Raw genomic sequence first — 21,879 nt, 5'->3', positions numbered from 1 at the left:
GGGAGGAATTCATCTGTCACTGTCTTTTCAGGCCATTCCTTAGTGAGGCTGTAATACAGCTGCCTGTGTCCATTTTCAGTTTGCAGCCACATATCACACTGACCTATCTATGACTGACAAAGCTTGGATTATTTCCTCTTGCATCAGCTGCTCACGAATGATTCCCGATGTAGCGATTAGTGTGTGCTGAGAAAGGTGCTGATGTAACAGTGCAGGCAGTTCTTCATGTCACCTGGTATGTACTTCCAAAGCAGTATTCCCAAGTTGGAGTATTCTGTCTCAAGGAAGCAAAGAGACCTACCAGGTATTGTGCTTTCATTTGTAGGATAATGTATGGATTTTAAACACCAAAATAAATTACCACAAAATCAATAACTTAAAACAACATATGTTTATTATCTCACTCCCCATGGGTCAGGAGTCAGGCAATGTTTGCAGGGTCTTCCCCTCAGGGTCTTACAAGGCTGAAATCAATGAGTTAGCCTGCTGTGTCTTCGACTTCAGGTTCTATTTTAAAAGATGTGCTTTCAAGCCCTTTCAGATTGTTGGCACAATTTATTTCCCTGTGATTGTGTGACTGAGGTCCCCATTCTCTTGCTAGTTTGTGGCTGGGATGTGTTGTCAACTCCTAGAGGTCACTGTCAGGTCTTTACCACGTGACCGGCACCCCTATAGACAGCTGACAAATTTACCATGTGAATTTTGTTTTCATGTGTATATAAATATACAGATTTTTAATTTTAATATTTTAGAGATGAAATCTCACTATATTGCCCACGCTGGCCTTGAACTCCTAGGCTCTAGTCATCCTCCTGCCTCAGCCTCCCGAGTAGCTGGGACTACAGGTGCACCCACTGTGCCTGGCCATGATGTGAACTTTTTTATTTTTCAAGGCCAGCAGGACAGTCTTTCTATTTTAAATCTCTTCCCAGAAAGCTTGGACCCTCTTTCCAAGGGTTCACCTGATTAGGTTAGGTCCACCTGGGATACTCTCTCTTTTAATTAACTCAAAGCCAGTTAATTTGGTGCCTTAATCACACCTGCAAAATCACTTCACCATTGTCATATAATGTAACCTAGTCAGGAGAGTGACTACCCTATTAGTTCACACTCCAGAGGATGGAATTACATAGAGCATGTAGCTCAGGGAATGAAACTGTGGGGCCATCATGGAAATCTTCCTGCTACAGTTATCAGATCACATTCATTTGTTTATTATCCTAATTACCAGTCTCTGATGTGCATCTTAATCACCCCCTTGAAACTAACTGCTGATTATTTTAATTTTCATTCTCAGTGTCATATTTGAGCAATTGTAGGTAGTATTGAGAAGTTCTAGGAAATGTTTTGTTGCCAATGGTATTTTACATTGACACTTTGAGGTCACTAAAATTATCCATTTTGTTAAGCTCATTAAAGCAAAACTATTACCAGTGAGGGGGTGATATGAGTAAGCCAGTTATTTCAATAAGAGATAATGCAACAGATTTGTACCAAAACAATAGAGTGCTTTGAAAAATTAGAGCACAGCGTAAATACATTTTGATGAAGATCACAGGGTCTCTAAATGTCTGGAACCCACAGGCCCTGGGATAAGTAGTGGAGTGAATAACAATGCAAAGCATACACAGATTTAAAATAATGTTTTCTTTTGTCTAGAAAAAACATTATCAGCATAAAATTTTAGTTATAATTTATTTTAAAATAATTCAGCATTGACAGTGTGGCATGTATATATGTAGATTAATTTTAATCTACATTCAAGGAAAAGTCAGTTAAATGTTAAGTATCCTAATTAAAAAACCGCACTCTCAGGCCAGTCAGGGAACAACTGAAAGTCCCTAATTAGAGATGTGTAGTATGGAGGCTGCTGTGGCTTACATGTCAAATATCTATATCTGAATTCATACTAAGGAATTCATTAATCAATATGAGTAATATTAAACAAGTTATTCATGAATTGAGTTATTTTCAAAACACGTGAATTGGTGAGACATGTTGCCCAGGTACCTTCATCCTTGCATAAGTGAAGCAAACAAACCAAGCAAGTCTGGCAGCCGGATTTTATACCCCACCTTTGGAACAGCACTTGCCATCCAGAACTCCCTTTTTTATTATTGTCATTCATTATTTAATAGAAGGCTACATTGTCCAATCTAACTAGGATGTTAAGTGATGCTACCAAAAGAATATTATGACCCCATTATTACTTCAGAGTAAACCAGGAAGGTACTAGTTAGAATGTATAAAAGGAAAGAGAGAGAGTTCAAGTTTACAGTGATATTAAGAGTATTATTTTGGGGCTGGGCATGGTGGCTCAGGTCTGTAATCCCAGCACTTTGGGAGGCTGAGGTGGTCAGATCACTTGGGGCCAGGAGTTCGAGACCAGCCTGGCCACCATAGGAAAACCATCTCTACTAAAATTACAAAAATTAGCCAGGCATGGTGGCATGCCTATAATCCCAGCTACTCGGGAGGCTAAGGCATGAGAATTGCTTGAACTGGGGAGGCCAAGGTTACAGTGATCCCAGATCACACCACTGGACTCCAGCCTGGGTGACAGAGAGAGACTCTGTCTCAAAAAAATAAAAAATTAAGAAGGAGTATTATTTTTTAGCCTTTTTCCTTATAATTTTTTAGTGTGTCGCAGACTTTGATTTATGACTTACTTTTGTAGGGGTGGGTTGCCCCTCCACACCTGTGAGTGTTTCTCTTAAGGTGGAATGAGAGACTTAGGAAAGAAAAAGACACAGAGACAAAGTATAGAGAAAGAAATAAGGGGACCCGGGGGACCAGCGTTCAGCATATGGAGGATCCCGCCAGCCTCTGAGTTCCCTTAGTATTTATTGATCATTCCTGGGTGTTTCTCGAAGAGGGGGTTGTGTCAGGGTCACAAGACAATAGTGGGGAGAGGGTCAGCAGATAAACACGTGAACAAAGGTCTTTGCATCATAGACAATGTAAAGGATTAAGTGTTGTGCTTTTAGATATGCATACACATAAACATCTCAATGCTTTACAAAGCAGTATTGCTGCCCGCAGGTCCCACCTCCAGCCCTAAGGCGGTTTTTCCCTATCTCAGTAGATGGAGCATACAGTCGGGTTTTATGCCGAGACATTCCATTGCCCAGGGACAGGCAGGAGACAGATGCCTTCCTCTTGTCTCAACTGCAAGAGGCATTCCTTCCTCTTTTACTAATCCTCCTCAGCACAGACCCTTTACGGGTGTCGGGCTGGGGGATGGTCAGGTCTTTCCCTTCCCACGAGGCCATATTTCAGACTATCACATGGGGAGAAACCTTGGACAATACCTGGCTTTCCTAGGCAGAGGTCCCTGCGGCCTTCCGCAGTGTTTGTGTCCCTGGGTACTTGAGATTAGGGAGTGGTGATGACTCTTAAGGAGCGTGCTGCCTTCAAGCATCTGTTTAACAAAGCACATCTTGCACCGCCCTTAATCCATTTAACTCTGAGTTGACACAGCACATGTTTCAGAGAGCACAGGGTTGGGGGTAAGGTTATAGATTAACAGAATCTCAAGGCAGAAGAATTTTTCTTAGTACAGAACAAAATGGAGTCTCCTATGTCTACTTCTTTCTACACAGACACAGTAACAATCTGATCTCTCTTGCTTTTCCCCACAACTTTTACTGTACCCTAACATTAGGCAGAAAGTATTGATTTCTCACACTCCTCTTATCTTGGAAGCTTTGGATATACATTGAATACACTCCGACAATTATGAAAGATAAAATCGGTGTCGTGAAACACACATGATATAAACAGCAAGCCATCACTTATACTCATTGTATTTCTATTAGTGTCTAAATTGAAATGATTGAGCATGTCAGGTAAATACTGATGGACATTTAGGTTGTTTCTGGTTTTTTCCTTTTGCAAATAAAGCTGATACGTATAAACATGTGATTTCCATTTGTGGGGATGGATTAGAAGGGCTGGATAATATGGTAGGTGTATGGTTATGTTAAAAAACAAAACGGCTGACAAACTGTTTTCCAAGGTGGTTGTACAATGTCACATTCTCATCAGACGTATATATGTGAGTTCCAGCTTCTCTTCATACTCACCAATAGTTGGTGTGGTCAATCATGTAAGTGCAATTATGCAGCATTAGTCCTTCTGTGACTGGCTTACTTCACTTAGCATAATATTTTCAATGTTTAGCAATGTCGTTGTGTATAATGGAATTTCCTTCTTTTTAAGGCTAAATAATATTCCATTATCTTTGTCATTTTGGGCTGCTACTGCAAAATTCCATATATTTCTGTAGTGTGTAAACAACAGAAACTTATTTCTCACATTTCCAGAGATTGGAAAGTCCAGGATCAAGTGACTGGCAAATCTGACGTCTGGAGCCTGATTTCTAGCTTATAGGTGGTACCTTCCAGCTATGTCCTCACTTGGTAAAATGGGTGAGGGATCTCTCTGGGGCCCTTTTTATAAGGGCACTAATCTCATTCGTGAAGGATCTGCCCCATGACCTAATCATCTCCAAAAGCCCCCAACTTTTAGTAAAATCACTTTGTGGGTTAGGATTGCAACAGATAAATTTTGGAGGGACATAAACATTAATTTCAGGAAAAGAAAGAAGGGATAAACATCTTAAAAAGAAATCAATCAAAGCCTCTGAAAGTAAAAACTAACTTAAGAAATTCTAAATACAACTAAAAGCCTTTATCATAGACCAGATCATTCAGAAAGAATTTTAGAGCTTGAAGACTGGTCTTTTGAAATACCACAGTTAGAAAAAAAATAAAGAAAAAAATTAAATGAAAAGCTCTTCAAGAAATATGGAATAATGTGAAGTGACCAAACTTATGAAATGTTGGCATTCCTGAAAAAGGAGAAAAAGTAAACAACCTGGAAAAAAATATTTCAGGAAATAATTCAAGAAAATTTCCCTAATATTGCTTTATCTCTAGACATAGAGATAAAATAAATCCAGAAAACACCTGTGAGATACTACCCAAAATGAACATCTCCAAAGCATATATTCACCAGACTGTCCAAGGTCAGCACAAAAGCAAAAATCTTAAAGGCAGCTAGAAAAAAAGGTCAGATCATATATAAAAGGAACCCTGAAAGACCATCCACAGACTTCTCAGCAGATACCTTACAAGCCAGGAGAGATTGGGGGCCCATTTTGAACAATCTTAATGGAAAGAAAGTCTAACAATTTCATAACCACCAAACTAAACCTTATAAGTGAAAGAGAAAGAAAATATTTTCTAAATAAACAAGAACAAAAGAACAATAACTGTTCTTTTGTTTACGTAGCCCACAGACACTATAAAGCAACCACACAATAGAAACTACAAAGCAACCAGCTAAAAACTTCATGGTAGGATAAAAACTTGACTTATCTATAATAACCTTGATTGCAAATGGTCTAAATGCCCAAGACCTATCCATGGGCTGTCTTCAGAAGACCCATCTCGAATGTAACAACACCCATAGGCTCAAAGTAACAGGCACAGAATGGTCTATCACACAAACAGAAAACAAAAAAGAGAAGGGGTCACTATTCTCAAATCAGATAAAACAGGTTTTAAACCAACAACAGTAAAAAAGGACAAAGAAGGGCATTATATAATGATAAAGAGTTCAATTCAACAAGAAGTCTTAACTATCCTTAATTTATACACACCCTATTTTGGAGCACCCAGATTCATAAAACCAGTACTTATAGACCTACCAGAAGACTTAAACAGCCATGCAATAATAGCAGGGGACTCAAGCACTCCACTGACAGTGTTAGACACTCCACCAGTAGTGTTAGACACATTAATGAAATCCTGGACTTAAAGTTGACACTTGAAGGATTGAACCTAATAAACATCTACAGAATACTCCATCAATCAACCACAGAATACACATTCTTCTCATCTGCACATGGAACATACTCTAAGATTGACCACATGCTCAGCCATTAAAGTAGGTCTCAATGAATTCGAAGGTATAGAAATCATACCAACCATACTCTCAGATCACAGTAAAATAAAAATAGAAATCAATACCAATAATATATCCCAAAACCACATGATTACATAGAAGTCAAACAACTTGGTTCTGAATGACTTTGGGTAAACACTGAAATTAAGGCAAAAATTAAAAAATTCTTTGAAATAAATGAAAACAGAGAAACACCATACCAAAATCTCTGGGATATGGCAGAAGCAGTACCAAGAGGAAAGTTTATGGCTCTAAATGCCTATATCAAAAAGTTAGGGATAGCTCAAATTAATGAGCTAACATCCCACCTAGAGTAACTAGAAAAACAAGAATAAGCTCACCTTAATGCTAGGAGAAGAAATAGAAAATAAATAACTAAAATAAGAGCAGAACTGAATGAAATTGAGACCCAAAATCCATACAACCAATGAATAAACCCAAAAGCTGGTTACTTGAAAAGATAAACAAGATTGATAGATTGCTAGCTGGAATAACAAAGAAAAAAAAAGAAATATCCAAACGAGCACAGTCAGAATTGACAAAGGTGACATTATATCCCATCTCACAAAAATATAAAAGATCCTTCAAGACAATTATGAGCACCTCTATGCACACACACTACAAAATCTAGAGGAAATAAATTCCTGGCAACACTCAACCTCCTGAGATTGAATTAGGAAGAAAATGAAACCCTGAACCGACCAATATCAAATTCCAAAATTGAATCAGTATTAAAAATCCTACCAAACAAAAAAAGTCCCAGACCACATAGATTCACAGCTGAATTCTACCAGATGTGCAAAGAAAAACTGATTCCAATTCTACTAAAACTATCTCAAAAAATTGAGGAGGAGGGACTCCTTGCAGTCTCATTCTATGAAGCTAGCTTGAGCCTGATACCAAAACCTGACAAGGACACAACTAAAAATGAAGACTACAGGTCAATATCCTGATGAACAGAAAACTAACAAAGAAATTCTGGACTTAAATTTGACACTTGAAGAATTGAACCTAATAAACATCTACAGAATACTCCATCAATCAACCACAGAATATACATTCTTCTCATCTGCACATGGAACATACTGCAAGATCGACCATATGTGCAGCCATCAAAGTAGGTCTCAATGAATTCCTCAGTAAAATGCTAGCAAACCAAATCAAGCAGCACATCAAAAAATTAATTCACCATGATCATGTAGGCTTTATTGGGATGCGGCATTGGTTTAACATATGCAAATTTAAAAAGCTGATTCACCACATAAACAGAGTTAAAAACAATAACCATTGGATCATTGCAATAGATGCTGAAAAAGCTTTTGATTTAATCCAACATGACTTCATGATAAAAGTCCTCAACAAACTAAGCATTGAAGAAAAATATGTCTAAATAATAAGAGCTATGTATGACAAACCCACAGCCAACATCATACTGAATGGGCGTAAGCTGGAAGAATTCCCCTTAACAAGAGAAACAAAACAAGGATGCCTGCTCTTACCACTCCTGTTCAATATAGAATTGGAAGTCTTAGCCAGATCAATCAGGAAAGAGAAAGAAATAAAAGGCATCCAAATAGAAAAAGAAGTCAAACTATCTCTCTTCACTGATGATATGATTCTCTACCTAGAAAACCCTAAAGACTCCACAAGAAGGTTGCTGTAACTTCAATAAAATTTCAGGATACAAAATCTATTTACAAAACTGAATAGCCTTTCTATATACCAATAATGTTCAAGCTGAGAGCCAAATCAAGAATGCAATTCCACTTACAATAGCCACAAAAACAGAACAAAATACCTAGAAATAAATCTAACCAAAGAGAACTATAAAACATTGCTGAAGTAAATTTTAGATGACACAAACAAATGAAAAAATATTCCATACTCATGGATTGAAAGAATCAATATTGTTAAAATGACCATACTGTCAAAAGCAAACTATAGATTCAAAGCTATTCCTATCAAACTGCCAATGTCATTTTTTCACAGAACTAGAAAAAACTGTTGTGAAATTAATATGAAGGTAAAACAAGAGCCTGAGTTGCCAAAAGAATCCTAAACAAAAAGGACAAAGCCAGTGATATCACATTACCTGACTTCAAGCTATACTACAAGTTTACAGTAATCAAAACAGCATGGTACTGGTATAAAACAGAAACATAGACCAATGGAACAGAATACAGAACCCAAAAATAAAACTACACACCTACAGCCATCTGATCTTTGACAAAGTTGACAAAAATAAGCAATGCAGAAAGGACTCCCTATTCAATAATGGTGCTGGGATAGCTGGCTAGCCATATTCGGAAGAATGAAAGTATACCCATACATTTCACCATATACAAAAATTAACTCAAGATGAATTAAAGATTTAAATGTAGGACTTCAAATGGTAAGAATCCTAGAAGAAAGCAGGAAATACCATTCTGGACATCAGCCTTGGGAAATAACTGATGACTAAATCCTCGAAAGCACTTGCAACAAAAACGAAAACTGACCAGTGGGAACTAAATGAGCTAAAGAACTTCTGTACAGCAAGAGAAACTATCAACAAAGTTAAACAGACAACCTACAGAATGGGAGAAAATATTTACAAACTATGCATCTAACAAGGTCTAATATCCAGAATCTACAAGGAACTTAAATCAACAAGCAAAAAACAATTAACCACATTAAAAATGGGCAAAAGATATGAACAGACTCTTCTGAAAAGAAGACATACCAGCAGCAAACAATCAAACGAAAAAGTACTCAACATCACTGATTATCAGGTAAATACAAATCAAAACCACAATGAAATACCATCTCACATATAGTCAGAATGGCTATTATTAAAAAGTCAAAGGATAACAGATGCTGGTGAGGCTGTAAAGAAAAGGGGATGCTTAAACACTGTCAGTAGGAATGTAAATTAGTTCAGCCGCTGCCATGGAAAGCAGTTTGGAGATTTTCCAAAGAATTTAAACCAGAGCTACCATTTGACGCAGCAATTCCATTACTGGGTATACACCCAAAAAAGAATAGATCATTATACCAAACGTGCATATACACTTATATGTGCATTGAAGCACTATTCACAATACCAAAGACATAGAATCAATCAAGGTGCTCATCAATGGTGGATTGGATAAAGAAAATGTGGTACACGTACACCATGGAATACTACACAGCCATGAAAAAGAATGAAATCATGTCCTTTGCAGCAAAATGGATGCAGCTGGATGCCATTATCCTAACCAAATTAACACAGGAATGCAGAAACAAAAAACCAAATACTTTCCACTGACTTATTAGTGAGATGTAAGCATTGGATACACATGGACATAAAGATGGGAACAATAGACACTGGGAACTACTAGAGGGAGAACGGAAGGGGAGTGGCATGGATTGAAAAACTACCTATTAGGTACTGTGCTCATTACCTGGGTGCAATATACTCATGTAACAAACCTGCACATGTATCTAAAATAAATGTTAAAAAATTAATAAATAAAATAAAATATAGTACCCCCAACTCAATCATAACACTTAATATCATAGGGCTTTGAGTGGCAAAAATGGGTTTTATAACTGCTAAACTTCAGTACCATGATTGTTTTCCAATCTGTCTATTATAGGTTAGCACAAAAAAAAATTTAATTAAGATTTTCCTACTTCATGAAAGGATTAATGTTTATTTCAAATTTCATGAAACCTATACTTAGAATCTATTCAGCAAAAAGCTTTGTGTATTATGAGCTCGATGTTGTGGTCAAAAACAAAAAGTACCATGGATAGCTAAAAGAATCTCTAGTGGCAAAAACATCTAAGTATGTCCTCAAATATCACTAATATCATTAAGAAACTTTGAAGATAGAGCCAACTTAAAGTCATGATCTTCATCTGATTATGAATTTGTGGAAGCTCATTTGCAGAATATTCTTTCTCCAGCCCTTCAGAGTCTCTGGTCCTGATGTTCTGTGTCCTGGGTTCCAGGATCTTCAATAGGGATTTTTCACTAATTTTTGCTCTTTTTAGAATTGTGCCAAGAGCTAATTTTTTTTTTTTTACTTCTGTACATCAAAAGCTCACAGTTGAGTCTATGGTCATATCACCCTGAACATGTCTGATCTCATCTATCTCAACACCTAAGTAAAGTTGGGCCTATTTAGTACTTGGATAAGAGACTGCCTGGGAATACTAAGTGCTGTAGGCTTTTAAAAAAATCTAAACTCAGCTTTATTTTTATTTTTAAATAGCAGTCTTTTGGTTTAGAAATGGTGTACCAACTAGATAACTTATTTAAACTGATTTTTAAAAAATAATTATTTATCTCTGTATTGTGATTTTAGGTAACATATTTGCATTTAAAAGAGATTAGTGTGTGTGCAATGAACTTAATAATTTTCAATTTTTTAGAAAGATTTTTTTATCACTTTCAAATAAAATTATGTTTTCTCTATTATATAAAACATATAAAAATGAAAATGCTCCAGTGAGTAGAGGACGGTGATGACTCCCCTTTCTTACTCTCACCTTTGAGTCACTTTTGAAAAGCACTAAGATCTCCTTAATCCAATGAATTTTAGAAATAGGGTTACGGCAGCCTTGTGGAAGTACACACTGAGCATAAGCCCTAACTAGAAAGCAGAATATGATGAACATATACATAATTTATTTCATAAAGAGCCTGAACCTAAGTGATTACAAATATTTATTTCTTAGAATGAATGTGTTGTTTAAATCTCCAAAAAGGTTGTAAATTATAGAATTCATAGAGTTAAAATTTGGTTAAATTGCAGTAATAGAGTGCTTTATTCTTATATCTTGAAAAATTATAAAAATGCCTTCTTATTTTTGTCTTTCTACACTGCTTCTCATTGTCTATTACAATGCTGTAAATCTTATGAATAACTGATCAAACACTTAAAAACAACTTAATGTGGATTAACATTATGCCATTTATTACTTTGAGTGTAAAAGAAAGTGAAATATAAAAGGAGGTAGAAGATTTAATAAAATCAGGGTATTATTAGAAACTCCAAAATCTCCTCAGGTATTCATAGCAGAATATATGTTTTTTTGATTTGTTTGTTTTTGCTTTCGGCATCTATTGCTGAATATCGTCCTTGGGTTAACCCAGCTGCCAGCTATTTTTCAGAAGGGAAAGAGAAATCAGGATGCATTGGAGAGGAGCATGGATGTTGCTCTGAGGCAACAGAGCTGGTATGTGCATAAGCCCACATTATTATAAAAAGTACCGGATGTTAATAATTTCCACTAATCCTGCAAGAGTTCTCTAGTTTCTCTTCCATATTGATTCTCCAAAATTTTCTCACAGATAGCTGTTATCTTATGAGACCTGGTTCTGTTTTAATTTTGCATATATGGCTTCTAAGAAACTAGTCTGTAAGCTTGCTGTAAAATATGTCAATCATCCTTATAAATGTAAGAATCCACAACTGATTAGAATTTTGGTAGTATGGAAAAATTCTCAATCTCAACAATTACTTTAAAAGTGATATGAAAACTCCCACTACATTAGAATGAAATCCTATACATGTAAGTAATATGGAAGGCCTGATGCAAACTACTGTATAATGCTTGAAAAAAAATCACAACGTGAATACAATGTTATATAAGCTATGCCTACATTGTGTTTGTCAGTGGTTTATTACTAAAGAGGGTCTCAGAAATAAGAATTTTCACTGCCTTTGCAAGGAGACATTGAGAATTCTGTAGTATATTTTAAGCAATGGTACATGAGTTTAACGGGTAGTATTTCTAGTTAATTTTTTATGTATTTTAAAGTATGTTGAATCTATGAAAAATTGAAATGTATTTCTAACAGACAGGTAAGTTTAATTTTTTATAGCTGTTTAATAGTCCTGTGTTTATTAAGCCATTGAACAATGAGTTTGTTAATCACTGGAATTTTTCTTAATCACTTGAGGTTGTGTGTTCTAGATATCTTCACCCATTTTATACAGTCCACATTTTATTCTTATGGGAAAAATTATTTTTCATAAAATGTTTACTTTATTTGCTAATAAAGAGTTGATGTCAAAAAGGTCATTCTTTATGAATCTTCTGTTTATATATTTGGTGTTAATTTTTAGTGGACTTACTTTTGAAAATTATATTAATGGCATTCCCAAGTGAAATTGAGTCAAAATAAAATAGAGTTAATGATAGCAATTGGCTTAGGATACAGTACCTGAAAATACCTGTTAACTGACTGTAAATTATATGTATACATTATATGTATATGTATATTAACTGTATGTTAACATATGTCTTACAAAGGTTAGGCCTATAAGCATAGCACAGAGGGTCATTCAAATATTTTTCCAGCTGAGAGTTACATAGCAGTCAGGTACCGTATATGGATTAAAATAAAAATAATTATTAAGAAAAAGACATATGCTAAGTGATAATATGGTAATGAAAAGCCAGTAGGCTTATTGTTGGAAGTGCCAACATTATTCCTCACTGGGACAAAAACTAACAACTCTTCTCACAGGCAAGTGCATGTAATCAATATTTGATGAAGATCACAATACAGCAGAAGAAAATACATGGAATAGATGATTATTTGAATTTAACATCTCTTTGCAGGAAGATGAAATAAGGACTAGGTGAACAGAGTTGTCATGATGCAGCAGAATGATTGCAAACCAGTTGTTCTCTTTAATATTGATTGGATGGCAGAAACAATTGCTTAAAAATTGCAAACCTTAAAACATTAAAGAAACCAGATTATTACACTTACAAGTCCCTCCTCATAACACATACACACACACACGCACACACACATCTTCCACACACATGCCACGTTTTGAAGTGGCTCTGAATATATTTTAGGTTGGTTGGAAGTTGAATATAAATTCATATTTCAGGTGCATTGAAGCCTGGTTTCAAATGCTTCAGTCTGAAAAGTGACTCATATCAGACCCTGAAAATTAGGGACTAGGAACATACTCTAGTAGCCTTTACATAGTTATGCTTGTACTTATTCAATTTTCATTTCTGCTACTCATTTCCATCTCTCCTTCCTTCAAATTTTTCTTTTAAACAACATAACAAGACCATATAATTGCAGCTTGGACCTTGAGAAAGAGAGACTTAATTAAATGGGCACATTCTCTAGACACCACTGTTGCAGTGGAGGAGGATTGAGTGCCTAGCCTTGCCTCATATATGTTTGCTCACATAACTATACTGATTTGAAGACCCTTCACGCAGCAGGCATGAGTTCCAGCTTCTGGTATTCCTCTTTCCACCCAATGATTATCCTGCTATTACAGTGAACTATTCATTCTGGAAACGTGTATAGGTGTTCACATGGTTGTCTCTTCTGATATTTTTAACTCCTTGATGTGGAGATCATGTCCCAAACACATCTGTATCCTCTGAAGTAATTAGCAGATTGTGCCTGGTCACAGGCACAAAGTCCACCCAATGAAAGTGTGATGAATGGTAGTGAATAAAAGTGGTGAATGAATTGTGAATGAATGAGGAAGGAAGAGAATAAGTGAATTCAGCAGGAGAGTTACACTTAGAATGTTTTTTTCTGCAGATACTGAGTTGATCTAATTAGGATCGTGGTGGAGGCATATGCCTTCTGAGCCCAGGAAGATAATTGGAATGTGTAAAATTGCTGGTAATAAACCAACAGGGAGAAGTGGGACCTGTGCCATGTACCACCTAAGGGCATTCTGATTCAAAAAATGTAACATATGAATTATCTGTATAACCTCTAAAAGGGAGCTGCTTTGTCATGTTAAGGATTAACCCTAATGATAGACATCCTGAGCAAAGGGATGGCTTGTGGGATTTATGTTTCTGGAAGGAAGCCTTTTAGGGTCCATCTGTGTTGTTTTGACTATGGAATGCTCATTACCTCTGCTTATCTAAAGTAGTAGGGCTTATTTTTGCATTTCACTTTTTTTCTTCATCTTGTGTAGAATGAGGAAGGGAAGAAAAACCAGGCCCACACTTCAAAACATTTTGTTATTGAAAATATCAAACATGTACAAAAGAGAAATGTATAAAAACTTGCAATGTCTCCATAACCCAACTTCAAAAATTTTCAACACATGGCTACCTAGACCTCACTGAGATAGTTATATTTATAAATACATTGATATACACATATGTGTATATTTATATACAAACGTAAGCCACAATGCTATTATATTATTACATATTTTGGTTGGCGTAAAAGTAATGGCAGTTTTTGCATTGTTTAAATTTGCCATTTGATATTGGAATACATTCTTAAATAAATGTAATTACGTGATATATCATTTTAATGCACATGCCTCACTTTATGTTTTTTTTGCTAATGACTTACTATTTGCACTTTATTTTATATTTATTTTAGACCATGAAAATGATGTTAGACAAAAAGCAAATTCAAGTGATTTTCTTATTCAAGTTCAAAATGGGTCGTAAAGGCAGCGGAGACAACTTGCAACATCAACAATACATTTGTCCCAGGAACTGCTAACGAACATACAGTGAAGTGGTGGGTTCAAGAAGTTTTGCAAAGGAGATGAAAGCCTTAAAGATGAGGAGCATAGTGGCCAGCCATCGGGAGTTGACAACGACTAATTGAGAACAATCATTGAAGCTGATCCTCTTACAACTAAAAAAGAAGTTGCCAAAGAACTCAGCGTTGGCCAGTCTATGATCCATCTGCATTTAAAGCAAACTGGAAAGCTGAAAAAGCTCTATAAGTAGATGCCTCATGAGTTGAGCGAAAAAAAAAACCAAAAAACAAAAAACAAAAAACTGTCATTTTGAAGTGTCATCTCTTATTCCACACAACAACAATGAATCATTTCTCAATCAGATTGTGACATATGATGAAAAGTGGATTTTATATGACAACCAGCAATGACTAGCTCAGTGGTTGGACCTAGAAGAAGCTCCAAAGCACTTCCCAAAGCAAAACTTGCACCATAAAAAGGTCACGGTCACTGTTTAGTAGTCTGCTGCCAGTCTGATCCACTATAGCATTCTGAATCCTGGTGAAACCATTACGTCTGAGAAGTATGCTCAGCACGTCAATAAGCTGCACTGAAAACTGCAACGCCTGCAGCCAGCATTGGTCAACAGAAAGGGCCAAATTCTTCTCCATGACAACCCTCAACCACACGTTGCACAACCAACACTTCAAAAGTTAAAAGAATTGGGCTACAAAGTTTTTCCTCATCCTCCATGTTCACCTGACCTCTCACCAACTGACTACTACTTCTTCAAGCATCTCAACAACTTTTTGCATAAAAGCCTTCCACAACCAGCAAGATGCAGAAAATGCTTTCCAAGACTTCATCAAATTCCAAAGCATGGACTTTTATGCTACAGGAATAAACAAACTTATTTCTCATTGGCAAAAATGTGTTGATTTTATTGGTTCCTACATTTATTAATAAAGATATATTTGAGCCTAGTTATAATAATTTAAAATTCGCGATCCAAAACTGCAATTACTTTTGCACTAAACTAAATTTAATAGTAATTTCTTAATATCATCAAATGTCTAGTTTCTACTTGAATTTTCCTGATAGTTTTATAGATGCTTTCTGTAGTTTTTGAATTAGAATGCAAATAAGGTTCACACATTACATTTGTTTGAATTGCCTCTTAAATACGGTTTTCTCTGTAGATTCCCCCTCTAGCTTTTTGTTCTGATGTATTTGTTGAAGATATTAAGTAATTTGTTCGGAAAATTTTGTTTGAATGTTGCTTTTTGAATCCACATAGTGTCATTTAACATTTTTCTTTGCCATTTCATGTCCTGTAACCTGACAATTAAATTATAATTGATGAGGCCAGGTGCAGTGGCTCACGCCTGTAATCCCAGCACTTTGGGAGGCCAAGGCAGATGAATCACACGAGGCCAGGAGTTGGAGACCAGCCTGGCCAAAATGGCGAAACTCCGTTTCTACTAAAAATACAAAAATTAGCTGGACATGGTGTTGCACATCTGTAGTCCCAGCTACTCAGGAGGCTAAGGCAGGAGAATTGCTTGAACCCAGGAGGCAGAGGTTGCAGTGAGCCAAGATTGGGCCACTGCACTCCAACATGGGCAACAGAGGAAGACTAAAAATGTATATAATTGATGAGTTTCAGATTCAATTTTTTTTGGTTCTCTTTCTTCTTTTCAATTTCTTTTCTCTTGTATTTTTATTAACACATAATAATTGTACATATTTGTGGGATAGAGTGATATTTTGATACCTATAAACAATGTATAATGATCAAATCGGGGTAATTAGCATATTCATCACCTCAAACATTTATCATTGTGTTGGGAACATTCAAAATCCTCTCTTTCAGCGATTTGAAATATACAATAAATTATTTTTAACTATAGTCACTCTCCAATGCTATAGAACACTAGAACTTATTCCTCCTATCTAGCTATAATTTTGTATCAGATGTGTTCAACTTCTTCAGATAGAACATGCCTGCCTCTGACTACCATTGCTATCACCAGCCATGTTCTAACAGCTCTCTCCACGATTCCAGACCTGGTGGCTGATGGCATTCTAGTAGTGAGGCAGGAGAATAGTATCTGGAGACAAGGAACCTAAAGACTTCCTACAACTAAATCAAATGGAAAACCTCAGCTTTCTACACCCAAGTAAATAGCTTTCTAACTTCACTTCAGCAATGTCAGGAAACATCCTCTTCATTTGCATAGAGTGTACACAAGTCAATAACTTTGTAACTTCACTTCAGCTTCTTCAGTTACATAGGGTGAAAACCTCTATGGAAACCAATGGAAAACCTCTAGAAAATTGTGTAACCAGAGCTTTTGAGCTGCTTGCTTGAGCCTGCTCCCATTCTGTGGCGTGTACTTTCATTTCAATAAGTCTGTGCTTTTCTTTCATTGCTTTGGTTGTGCATTTTGTTCAATTCTTTGTACAAAACACCAAGAATGTGGACACCCTCCACCTGTAACAGCAGGATTCTAATTGAGATGCAGCCAGGCTCAGCATTCTCATAATTGTCACCATAAAACTGTGAAATGAGTTGGGTGCAGGGTGAGATGAAAATCCAGTCTTGAATAGACCACTTTATCCTGGACAAGTAAGGGAGATAAAACAAGTAGTTTCATAACCAGTTCTGAAATCTGCTGTTCTACCCACTTCAGTTGGAGCAATTGAAGAAAATAAGAGGTGAATGGTCTCATTCCAGCTTTCCCCACAGCAACCAAGAATCCACCAAGCACCTTCAAATATCCTTACCACTTGCCTAGTTTCAAAAATCAGTGTCTTTTACTTTTAGTTTGTTGTTTTAATTTTTATTTTTTATTTCAACAAGTTTTTGGGAAACAAGTGGTGTTTGGTTACATGAATGAGTTCTCTAGTGGTGATTTCTGAGATTTTGGTGCACCTATCACTCAAGCAGTGTACACTGTACCCAGTGTGTAGTCTGTTATCCCTCTCCCACCTCTCATCCTTTCCCCAAAGCCCCCAAAGTTCATTATAGTATTCTTATGCCTTTGAATCCTCATAGCTTAGCTCCCACTTATGAGTGAGAACATATAATATTGGGGTTTCCATTCCTGAGTTACTTCACTGAGAATGATAGTCTCCAATTCTATCCAGATTGCCGCAAGTGCCATTATTTCATTCCTTTTCATGGTTGAATAGTATGCCATGTGATTTGTGTGTGTGTGTGTGTGTGTGTGTGTGTGTACACACACAAGTATCTTTTTCATATAATGACATTTTTTCCTCTGGGTAAATGATGGGATTGCTGGATCAAATTGTAGATCTACTTTTAGTTCTTTAAGGAAACTTCACACTTTTTTCCATAGTGGTTGTACTAGTTAACATTCCCACAAGCAGTTTAAAAGTGTTCCTTTTGTACCACATCAATTCCAACATCTATTTTTTTTAATTTTTTGATTATGGCCATTCTTGCAGGATTAAGGTGGTATTGCATTGCAGTTTTAATTTCCATTTCCCTCTTAGTTAGTGATGATGAGCATTTTTCATATGTTTATGGGCCATTTGTGTATCTTCTTTTGAGAACTGTCTATTCATATCCTTAGCCCAATTTTGATGGGATTATTTGTTTTTTTCTTGCTAAAACTTATTTACATTCTGAACATTAGTCCTCTGTTGGATGCACAGTTTGCAAAGATTTTCTCCCACTCTGTATGTTGTCTGTTTACTCTGCGGATTATTTCTTTTGCTATGCAGAAGCTTTTTAGTTTAATTAAGTCCCATCTATGTCTCTTTGTTTTTATTGCATTTGCTTTTAGGTTCTTGGTCATGAAGTCTTTGCCTATTCCAATGTTTAAGAGGGTTTTTCCAATGTTATCTTCTATAATTTTTATGGTTTCAGGTCTTAGATTTAAGTCATTGATCGATCTTGAATTGATTTTTGTATAAAGTGAGAGATGAGGATCCAATTTCATTCCTCTACATGTGGCTTGACAATTATCCCAGCACCATTTGTTGAGTAGGATGTCCTTTCCCCACTTTATGCTTTTCTTTGCTTTGTCAAAGATCAGTTGGCTGTAAGTATTTGGCTTTATTTCTGGGTTCTCTATTCTGTTTCATTGGTCTATGTGTCTATTTTTATACCAATACAATGCTGTTTTGGTGACTATAGCCTTATGGTATAGTTTGACATCAGGTAATGTGATGCCTCCCAGATTTGTTCTTTCTGCTTAGTCTCACTTTGGCTGTGCAGGCTCTTTTTTGATTCCACATAAATTTTTCAATTGTTTTTTCTAGCTCTGTGAAAGATGATGGCAGTACTTTGATGGGAATTGCATTAAATTTGTAGATTGCCTTGGGCACTACAGCCATTTTCACAATATTGATTCTACTCATCCGTGAGTATGGGATGTATTTCCATTAGTTTGTGTCATCTATAATTTCTTTCAAAAGTGTTTTGTAGTTTCCCTTGTAGAGGTATTTCACCTCCTTGGTTAGGTATATTCCTAAGGTTTTATTGTTGTTGTTTTTTTGTTTTGTTTCACAGCTATTGTAAAAGTGGTCAAGTTCTTGATTTGATTCTCAGCTTGGTCACTGTTAGTGTATAGTGGTGCTATTAATTTGTGCATATTAAGTTGTTATTCTGAAACTTTGCTGAATTTATATATCAGTTCTAAGGAGCTTTTTTGATGAAACTTTAGGGTTATCTAGGTATACAATCATATCATCAGCAAACAGCAACAGTTTGACTTTCTCTTTACTGATTTGGAAGTCTTTTATTTCTTTCTCTTGTCTGATTTCTCTGGCCAGAACTTCCAGTACTATGTTTAACAGAAGCAGTGAAAGTGGGCATCCTTGTCTTGTTTCAGTTCTCAGGGAGAATGCTTTCAACTTTTCCGTGTTCAGTATAATGTTGTGCAGGGATCTGTCCTGCAGACCCCAGCTTGCATGACGGATGAATAATGTACCCAGACACCGATATTCAGTGAAAGAGCAGCTAGGGGTCTGAGCCACTCACAGTCACCAAGGAAGGTGCTGTAAAGAGTCAGCAGCCATGGCCTTGAACTAGCTGGCCCTGCTGGCATTTATTCAGCATACATTAAATGACAAAGCCTTTAAGTCAACAAACCTGAGGGTCATTAACCTGGTCAACCCCACTCTGGAGAGGGCCATCTGGCCCGCGAATGATTAAAGGTTAGTCTTAAGACCACATGATTCACAAGCTATTTAGATAAACTACATTCCTTTGTATCTGCACCCTAAGCTCTCTGGCTCCTGAAAAGAGAATCTGGTGGCCTGCAGCCAAACTATCTGAAGCTATGCAAAACTCCCCGGCCTTCCAAGAAGATTTGCTTTTTTCTATTCCTATAATTTCTTCTGCCATCCTGACTGAACCCGACAATGTTGGCTGTGGGTTTGTTATAGATGGCTTTTATTACTTAAGGTATGTCCCTTCTACACGAGTTTTGGTGAGGATTTTAATCTTAAAGGGATGCTGGATTTTGTCGAATTTTTTTTGCATGTGTTGAGATGATCGTGTGATTTTTGTTTTTATTTCTGTTTATGTGGTATATCACATTTATTGAATTGTGTATGTTAAATCATCCCTGCATCCCTAGTATTCATCCCACTTGATCACAGTGGATTATCTTCTTAATATCCTGTTGGATTCAGTTAGCTACTATTTTGTTGAGGATTTTTGCATCTATGTTGACCAGGTATATTGGCCTGTAGTTTCCTTTTTTTGATGTCCTTTTCTGGTTTTGGTATTAGGGTGATACTGGCTTCATAGAATGATTTAGGGAGGACTCCCTCTTTCGTTGTCTTTTGGAATAGTGTAAATAGGATTGGTACCAATTTTTATTTGAATGATAGAATTCAGCTGTGAATCTGTCTCGTTCCGGACTTTTTTGTTGTTGATAATTTTTTTATTACCATTTCATTCTTGCTGTTTGTTATCAGTCAGTTCAGAGTTTCTATTTCTTTCTGGTTTAATCTAGGAGGGTTGTATATTTCCAGGAATTTATCCATCTCCTCTACATTTTCTAGTTTGTGCACAGAAAGGTGTTCATGGTAGCTTTGAATGGTCTTTTGTATTTCTGTGATATCAGGTGTAATATCTTCCATTTCATTTATAATTGAACTTATTTGGGTCTTCTCTCTTCTTGGTTAATCTTGCTAATGATCTATCAATTCTGTTTATCTTTTCAAAGAGCAAGGTTTTGTTTCATTTATCTTTTGTATTTTTTTGTTTCAGTTTTATTTAGTTCTGCTCTGACATTTGTTATTTGTTTTCTTCTATTGGGTTTGGGTTTGGTTTGTTCTGGTTTCTCTAGTTCCTTGAAGTGTGACCTTAGATTGTTTATTTGTGCCTTTTTAGACTTTTTGATGTAGGCATTCAATGCTCTGAACTTTCCTCTTAGTACCGCTTTTGCTGTATCCCAGAGGTTTTGATAGGTTGTGTCACTATTATTGTTCAGTTCAAAGAATTTTTAAATTTCCATCTTGATTTAATTGTTGACCCAGTGATCATTCAGTAGCAGGTAATTTAATTTCCATGTATTTGCGTGGTTTTGAGGGTTCTTCTTGGAGTTAATTTCCAGTTTTATTCCACTATGTTCTGAGAGAGTATTTGATATAATTTTGATTTTGTTAAATTTATTGAGACTTTTTTTGTGGCCTATCATCTGGTCTGTCTTGGAGAGTGTTCCATGTGCTGATGAAAAGAATGTATATTCCATAGTTGTTGGGTAGAATGTCCAGTAAATAGCTGTTATATCCATTTGTTCTAGGGTATAGTTTAAGTCCATTGTTTCTTTGTTGACTTTCTGTCTTGGTGACCTGTCTAGTGCTGTCAGTGGAGTATTGAAGTTTCCCATTATTATTATATTGCTGTCTATCTCATTTCTTAGGTCCAGTAGTAATTGTTTTATAAATTTGGGAGCTACAGTGTTAGGTGCTTATGTGTTTAGAATTGCAATATTATCCTGTTGGACTAGTTCTTTTATCCTTGTATAATGTCCCTCTTTGTTAACTGCTATTGCTTTAACATAAGAATAGCCACTCCTGCTCACTTTTGGTGTCCATTTGCATGGAATATCTTTTTCTACCCCTTTAAGTTTATGTGAGTCCTTATTTCTTAGGTTTATCTTAATATTTTATTAATATTAATATAATATTAATATAGGTTTATCCTTATATCTTAAGTTTATGTGAGTCCTTATAGCTGAAGACAGTAGATACTTGGTTGGTGAATTCTTATCCCTTCTGCCATTCTGTATCTTTTAATTGGAGCATTTAGGCCATTTACATTCAACATTAGTATTGAGATGTGAGGTACTATTCCATAATTGTGCTATTTGTTGCCTGTACATTTTTTTTATTATATTTTTGTTGTATAGGTCCTGTGAGATTTATGCTTTAAAGAGGTTCTGTTTTGATGTGTTTCCAGGGTTTGTTTCAA

This window comes from Gorilla gorilla, chromosome 11 (assembly GCF_029281585.2).
Source record: "Gorilla gorilla gorilla isolate KB3781 chromosome 11, NHGRI_mGorGor1-v2.1_pri, whole genome shotgun sequence".
NCBI lineage: Eukaryota > Metazoa > Chordata > Mammalia > Primates > Hominidae > Gorilla > Gorilla gorilla.
Note: the sequence above shows the minus strand (reverse complement) of the source record.